Source organism: Giraffa tippelskirchi, chromosome 5 (assembly GCF_054371585.1).
Source record: "Giraffa tippelskirchi isolate mGirTip1 chromosome 5, T2T-mGirTip1v1.2.pri, whole genome shotgun sequence".
NCBI classification, from domain to species: Eukaryota; Metazoa; Chordata; class Mammalia; order Artiodactyla; family Giraffidae; genus Giraffa; species Giraffa tippelskirchi.
Genome location: NC_137279.1, coordinates 31,001,397 through 31,010,116, shown reverse-complemented (window position 1 = coordinate 31,010,116; position 8,720 = coordinate 31,001,397). Strand labels below are relative to the sequence as shown.

Genomic DNA, 8,720 nt, shown 5'->3' with positions numbered 1-8,720 from the left:
CGCCTCCACATCTCAGTGACTAAACGTAACCAATATTGTTTCTCATTCATTAAACATCTGTTGTAGGATAGTAGAGGGTCTGTGATAACTGTCACCCCTTGCTCCCAGGGAGGTAAACTGGAGTCTTCATCCCAGCATAGCTCCCAGGGATTCAGAAGCAGACAGAGGGAATGGGGTCAATCACACATGGTTTGGGGCTTCTCCCCAGGGTTCATACAACTTCTTAGCCCACATGCATTGGCCAAGCAAGTCAAATGGTCACCCTGGACTTGAAGGGATTAGCAAACAGTGGCCCTCCTGTGTGCCCAGGAGAAGAATAAGAAATATATGATAAATAGTAGGCATAAATGCCACCCCTTATGTGCTGGTCTGCTAGGACTGCTGCAACGAACCACCCCAAGGATGGAGGGCTTGAGCAACACAGTCCTTGCTTAGCTCTGGAGATGTAGAGGATCAGGATACAGGACCTCCCATCTTCTGCCTTCATTGTCACCTGAACTTTTCCCTCTATAAGTGTCTCTGTGCCCTTTTTATCAGGATACCAGTCTTATAGGACTGGGTTCCCTGGTGACTCAGGGGTAAAGAATCCACCTGCCAATGCAGGAGACACAGGTTTGATTGCTAGGTCAGGAAGAGCGCTGGGAGGAAGAAATGCAACCCATTCCAGTATTCTTGCCTGGAAATTTCCATGGACAGAGGAGTCTGGCAGGCTGCAGCTCACGGAGTCGTGAAGAGTAGGACACAACTGATCGACTGAGCATTATTGGATTAAGCCTCACCCTAATGACCTCATCTTAACTTGGTCATTTGCAAAGACCCCATTTCTAGAAAAGACCACATTCATGGACACTGGGTCAGGACCTCAGCATCTTTTGGGGAGGATGCCATTCATTCCATAGCACCTCTCTCTGTGACCCTCATCTGTGTGACAATACCTGGAGCAGTATCATTCTAGATCTTGAGAATAGAGAGATACAAAGACACAGTCAGTTTATCCCCATAAAGCAGAGTCTGGGCTTCCCTAGTAGCTTAGCTGGTAAAGAATCCACCTGCAATGCAAGAGACCTGGGTTCGATCCCTGGGTTGATCCCCTGGAGAAGGGAACAGCTACCCACTCCAGTATTCTGGCCTGGAGAATTCCATGGACTGTATAGTCCATAGGGTTGCAAAGAGTTGGACATGACTGAGCGACTTCCACTTATTTACCTTACTTAGAACGGAGTCTATGAAAATACGTGCATATAGTGATGCGTGATAAGAATGTAAACGAATGCTCAATTGTGGCCTGTGATCTAGTCCTGGACTTTGATCCCTGGTCCACAGGGCTGGATGGCAGATTTTGAGCTAAGGGCACATCTCTCAGATCAGAGACGCTGCCCATGTCTTAGGTGTGTGTGAACCAGAGGCCTGGGCCTTCATAACCTTGGGACTGGAGACGGATCATTGGAGTTCCCCTTGTTCTTTAAGATTCCAGGGAAGAAACACACCCAAAAGGCACGCAGTGTGTGTGTTTGGCAAGATGGAGTGGGGGAGGGTGGAGGCCTGTCTCATGGGATATAAGCTTGGTCCCTTTAGAGGCAGGGTCATCCTGGGGCCATGTTCTTCAGGTTAGATATGGAGCAGGTCTGCTGAAGAGCTAAAGACCCCCTTAGCCAGACCTCAGGCATCATGCAGGGTGGTCTCCTGTCTCTGATACCTATTCACCTACTCATCCCATAAAGGTTTCCTAACAGCCCACCAGGCACTGTTCTCTGTGCTGGGAAATAACAGCAAACACAGCAGACACGGTTTTTTTTCCCAGCTCTGAACAAGGTAATAGGTGCTCAGATTAGTCAAAGTTCTCCAGAGAAAATCAATAGGAGATATATTATCTACATGTGAACATATACATTATATATGTTATATATATGCATATATATATATTATATTATTATTTTATTTATTTATTATAGATTTATTATAGGAGTTGGCTAACATGGTTACAGAGACCATGTCCCATCATCCGCCATCCACAAGCTCGACACCCAGGAAAACCAGGTGATATAACTCAGTTCAAGTCCAAAGGCCTAAGAAACACAGGGCCTCTGATATAAGTCCCAGAGTCCAAAGGCCCGAGAAACAGGAGCTCTGATGACCAAGAGAAGGAAAAGATGGAAGTCCCAGCTCAAGATGAGAGAGAACTTGCTCTTCCTTTGTCTTTTGGCTCTGTTAAGGCCCCGAAAGTGTTGGAGGATGCTGCCCACATTGGTGAGGGCAGGGCTCTTCATTCATGGACTGAATTGAATGCTAACCTCTTCCAGAAACACTCCCATGGAGGATTTTCTTGGTGGTCCAGTGGTTAAGACTCTGCACTCCAATTCAGGGGGTACAGGTTCAATCCCTGTTTGGGGAACTAAGATCCCATATGCCTTGTGGCACAGCCAATAAATAAATAAATAAAAATAAAAAAAGAAACACCCCCAGACCCAAATATAATACTTGACTAGCTCTCTGGACATTCCTTAGCACAGCTGAGCTGACATATAAAATTATTCGCCACTGGGTATGTCCCACAGCATACATGCTTTGGAGAAACTAAAGCAGGGGTGGCATTGTGAGGTATCAGAGAGGAGGTCTTATACAAGAGCTCTAGAGAGGCTTCCCTGAGGAGGGGACATCTGAGTAAAGGCCAGAAAGAGGACACATGTGGGGTTGGAGTCCACCCAGAGAGAGGATCAGAGAGGTAGGTCTGCCCACCTATACCATGGAAGCCACAGGGCAGAGATATACACCCACTCTGTCAAAGGGGCATCTTGTTGCCTTTCCTCGTGTCCAGCCCACATGGGTCAGCCTTTACTGTGCAAGAGTGCCCGCTCTCTAGGTAACTATGGCCTCTGAAACCTCCTGGGGACTTCCCACAGTGGGCCTGGCGTATCCAGCAAATGTCCGCTCTGCAGCAAAGCCTTCCAATAGGATTGCAATGTGAGCTGGGTATGGAATTTCATGCTTCCTGGAAGTCACATTGAAAAACAGCAAAAAAAAAAAAAAAGAAAAGAAATTATAACATAATTTATTTAGTCCAACATATACCAAATATTATCACTTGAACATATAATTGTATAAAAGTTATGTGATAGCTGACATAGTTTTTGCATATGCAGTCTTCCAAATCAGGCCCGTCTCCACGCAGGCTACCCCATTTCAAGTGTACAATCTGGAGTTGGTATCATTGGAAACCAGTCTGGTGGTAGTTGTTCTTTTTATATCTTCCTTCAGATGCTTGAGCATTTTGTAGAAATGGCCTTGGGCTAAACAGAGATTCAACACCGGATCATCTGAGGATGAAATGAGTTCCTGCCGGAGAGGGTTCAGTGCAATGCCTGGCCTGGATTGGCCTGGTCGGTCCTGGGAATAAAAAAACACCAGCCTGGCCATTTTGGACTCTGTGGAGACCTGCTGGGAACAGGACTTCTGAAATGACAATTATGTCTGGAAGGCTGTGGTCCACAGCCATTTTTGTTGGCTATGAGTGGAGTCTACGAAACCAGAGGGAGGGAGCACAGAGCTCTCCTGCAAACTGAAGATGTATGTGCTCCCGATGAAACAGTTTTATCCAGGCAAGAGATGTGCGTATGTGTACAGAGCAAAGAACAACACAGTGACTCCTGGAAGAAAATCTAGCAGAACCAGAGCAATCTGGGGAGAGATAACTCAAGCTCATGGAAACATTTGGCATGGCTCGTGTCAAATTCCAAAGCAATCTTCCTGCTGAGGCCACTGGACACAGAATCCATGGGATGCTGTATCCTTCAAGGACTTAAGCTTGTTGAAAAATAAATAAATAAAAGAGAAAAAAGAAAGAAATGTTTCCCACCCTTGAACTCTGTACTTTGTCTAAAAGGACAGCAGCCTACAACGCAACCCAACCATCCACGTGCTGACCCAGCAGACATTAACTAACAATCATCGCACCCTTCCCAACCTCCTGATCTTCCCACTAGCATGATTCAAGCAGCCACCTCCTTCCATTTGATGAAATGAAGCCTACTTTCCATCCCAAATCCACGTGGGTTATTATTACATAACATGGTAGTAGAATCGCTAATAAGTCAGGCAAATTCTGGTGGTTCACATGGTAAAGAATCCACCTGCAACGCAGGAGACCTGGGTTCAATCCCTGGGTCAAGAAGATCCCCTGGAGAAAGGAATGGCAACCCACTCTAGTATTCTTGCCTGGAGAATTCCACGGACAGAGGAGGCTGGTGGATTACAGTCCATGGGGTTGCAAAGAATCAGACGTGACTAAGTGACTAGCACTTTCACTTTTCACTTTTTAAGCAAATTCTAAATGTTTTTTTCTCTTCACTCATTTAGTCCTCTCAACATCATCAGATACAATTTTTTCCATTTCACAGATGGGGATACTGAGGCCCAGAGGGTTTTAATGGCTGGTCCAGTGTCATCCAAGTAATGCAAGGCAAAAATGGGATTTGAACTCAGGACCTGGAGACTCTGCTTTGAACAGTCAGGGAAGATCTGGGTCTGGAGCAAGGCTGTATGAAGAGGGTGCTCTGTCTGCCTCCTCAGGTTGCCTGGGGCTCCTTATGGGAAAGACTAAAGGTGCTACAAGGGACCCAGTGTCCAGCCTAACAGGTAGAGCATGGACTTTGATGTGTGCTTGAGAAATCTTTCAACAGGTTAAGTCCTCTGTCTCCCTTCTCTATAAATGAGGAATTACAATTCCTATCCTTTGTAGTTAGCTCTTATGTAAGTGAAATAAAACAAAGCATGTACGTGATCTGGCATGGCCTGTCATGACAAACGTTTCCTTCTCCCAGGAAACAGCTTCATGGGTGTGTGAACTGCTCAGAAACACAAGGTTCCACACTGAGCAGGATCCCGTGTTTGGTTGAATCCCCTGCTATTTTGAAAGTTTTAATAATTTTTTAAGAACCCTGTGTTTTCCTTCTTCCCTGAGCCCCACGTCTTGTGAAGCCAGATCTGCTTCTCCTTACTTCTCTACCAGAGCACAGACTCCTCCAGGGCATGGGCTTCTCAAGGACTGGCTGCTGCCTTCTTGCTGTTTTCCAATTTGTGTGTCAGGCCTGCGTGAGAAAGGCCGGGAGATTGAGGAGGAAGGGCTGTGCCCATGTATCCGAGCCCATCTGGCCAGTGGTCCCTAGGAGGGAGGTGCTGGCTAGTGCAGAAGAGACTGCTCAGTCCTGTGTTTTAGGGGACACTGCCTTGTTGTCAAAGGGGCTGCTCCTCCAAGCCAGGCTCAGTTTTGAGTTCAGTGTCCTAATCACAGTTTGTCTGTAGGACAGTCCTGCAGGTTGGTGTGATGATCCCTGACTTAGAGATGAAGGAATTGAGACCCAACCAAGATGAAGCAGCTGGTGGCTAGATTGGGGCACAAGTCCAAGGATGGCGACACTCCTGGAGATGCCAGTGGTGTGAGACCACAGGGAGCTGGTGAATAAGAGGCAGTATGCAGAAGGCCCACTCTCACACCAGACTGATCAAAGCTGCTCTCAGATGTCACATAGCAGATTACCTTCAAGTAAATAAAATAATGGAAAAATTAGGAGAGGAAATGGAAGATTTCCTGTTCCTGAACAGTAATAGGTGGGACTCACAGAAGCAAATTTTGCCAGATATCCTTTATCATTTGTTTCCTCCCAATAGGATTTAAAAAAAAAATGATTAGATGCAGTTGGTGCTATATATTTAGACTCATAAAACGTTTGACAGCATCTTGTGGAATTTTTACTGGGAGAATTATTTAAATTGGCTGGGATTGGAACATTGTCACAAAGATTGAAGGCTGGATCACTGCCTGTTAACAGAGGGTCATAATAAATGGCAAGGAGAGCAGGTTTGAAGACTAGCCCTTTGGGATTTGTGGAAGCTCCATGTTTTAATTAACTTCTCCATCAATAATTAAAGTAAGTCGGTGTGGTTATGTGGGAAAGGAGGCCAGGATGGGTACACTTGGAAACAGATACAGTCCAGATATTCACCACCTTCTCCCCCCCAACAATAGTGACATCACAACCTCACCACCACCACATCACCACCACCACTACCATTGCAACAACTGCAACAATACCAACTGCCAACAACACATCATCCACAACACCCACCAGTACCACCACCATCACCACAATCACCATCACCATCATAAGAACAACAACTACTACCCCAACAATATTAACATCACAGTACCCACCATCGCCACCATGACACCATCACTGCAACACTGCTAAGTAACAACACAACCACTACCATAGCAACAATATCCACCACCACCAGAATAACAAAAACTACAACCATTACCTCCATCACCCCAACAATAGTGGCATCACAACACCCACCACCACCATTTCAACAACCACCACAACTGCCAACACCACCAACAGCACTACAACATCAGTGGCAACTGATACCACCATGATAATTACCACCACTGCAGCAACCATAATAACATCATCAACTGTAAACACCAGCAATATCATTGCATCACCAACATTTATACAACAGCATCAACCATAATTACCACCACCATCAGAACTATAACCATCACCACCATTAAGCAATATCGACCACCTCCACCGTCCCAGCAATAGTAACATCAACAACCATAACCAACACCATTGCAACAATCACAAAATCAGCAACTGCAGCCATCACAACCACTACCAAGGCCATAACAACCTGATGCAATAATAATCACAACATCAACCACCACCACCACCATAATAACAGTTACAACAACCACAAAAAATTAATAGTTGCAACCACTACACATAAAAAACAACTGTTACAAATACCACTACCACCACAACAATCACTATAACAGGGAAGAATAAATCTGACTCCATAAGCAGATCTATTTATTTTACTCTAAACTTTGTATTCTGTTGATTTTGCTACAAGTAAAGAATGTTGCTTACAGCCTAAAATATGCAAGATAGTCCCTTCTCAAGACTCTGACATTTAAGGGTGTGATACTTTTCCACTTATATAGAGATAAAAAGTTGCAGAATGGAGAATCACATTTGTCTTCTTGGAGACTTACAGGAACATGTTGACTTCACCTGTGGACAGCTGCAAGAATAAAGTATTCCAGCACAAAGAAGTTTGAAACAAGTAAGCATACTCCCATCCCTTTTAGTATAAAAGAAGTCTGAATTCTAACTTGAATAAGATGGTTTTTTTGGACACTAGTCCACCATCTTCTCAGTCTGCTGACTTTCTGAACAAGGTCACTATTCCTTGCCCTCACAATTCATCTCTTGATTTATTGGCCTGTTGCACCACAAGCAGTACAAGCTTAAATTCAGTGACAGCATCACTGTAGCCAACAGGCACAGCAGCAACATCATCAACACCTACAGCCACCTTCCCCATCACCACCACCACAAGGTGAAGATCAGGATGGATCTGGATCTGTGCAGATCCAGCAGGGGTTGTGGTTTTTTATATCTTTGAACATGGCTCCTGGCAGAATAGACTCCAGCCCATTACTACCTAGTGGTGCAGAAGGGTTGGTTCAATTTGGTCTCATCTGTCTCCAGGTTTACTTCCATGATTCAAATGAGAGCAGGGACTTCACTGGCTTCTTAACCTCTGTAATGCCAGCATCCACCATGGAGCAGGTGCTCAGACATTTTTCTGAATTAATGAACAATGGAAAAATGAAGAGAGATTTTGCAAATGGAAGTGCTTAGACAAGTGCCCTCTTGGAATCCAGGTTGTCTTGCTAGTTAGCATGTAGTTATGAAATGTGCTCTATGGAAGCTGATTTCCAGCTTTCCCCAATCATGAGAGCATCTATAATAACTCAATTCCCTAGAACACAGCACTTCCTGCTGGTTTACAAAGCACTTCCTGCTGTGCTCGGTGATGTGGTCCTCATGACAACTAGAGGAGGTACATGGAGATGACATTCTCACCACCTGGTTTTACTCACCAAGAAATGGAGGTGCAAAGAGGGAACTGATTTGCCCAGATCTCATGGGAAGACATTGATGAGATTGGGTCTAGACTCTGGCTCCTGATGCAAAATCACATTCTCTCTCCATCTCCCATATCACCTCTGAGAGCTCACCATAAACTTAAACCTTAAACCATCTTGATGGTTCCTCCAATATATTCCAACTCTTCAATTTTTTCCTACTTAAGTAATTCATGGGTTTCTTAGGGATTGCATTGTAGTATTTTTTATACAGTTCTCAGAAGACACTGTAATTGCAGTGGTTAAGGCACTGTTTCTTTCCTCTCTAGCATGTCCCCACCACATCACCTTTCCTGTCTGGGGGTGTTGGAGTGGCCGTTGGGATGGGTAGCAGATATGTTTCCACGTATAGGGCTTTGCTATTTGGGTAGGAATAGCTTCTAGAAATTCTCCTGCTGCCCACAGGCTGACTCACCTGGAGTTGTGACCTAAAGATGCAAGAACTGTTAAACCTTGAAATAAGAATGCCTTCTCATGGCCCAGGGCTGGATTATGTATTTGGTGGAGGAGAAACATGATTTAGAGAAGACAGAAGGAAATGTGGGACATGAAAATGGTTTGTTCTCCTCATCCACTTGTGAACATACTCTCAGGACCACACTTCAAAGTGCTGTGTGTATGTTTACAAACTCACCACCTTTATTCTTTCATTGTGGAAATAGCAAAATAGACTTTACTGGAATTGTGTCTGTAAGGCGCAAAACTCTAGCAGAATCACCAGTGT

At 44.8% G+C, this 8,720-nt stretch overlaps 1 pseudogene; it reads left to right on the top strand.

The window, feature by feature from the left end:
• Positions 1 to 3,464: 3,464 nt before the first annotated feature.
• Positions 3,465 to 3,800, top strand: LOC145507417 (large ribosomal subunit protein eL33 pseudogene; annotated as a pseudogene).
• Positions 3,801 to 8,720: the final 4,920 nt, after the last annotated feature.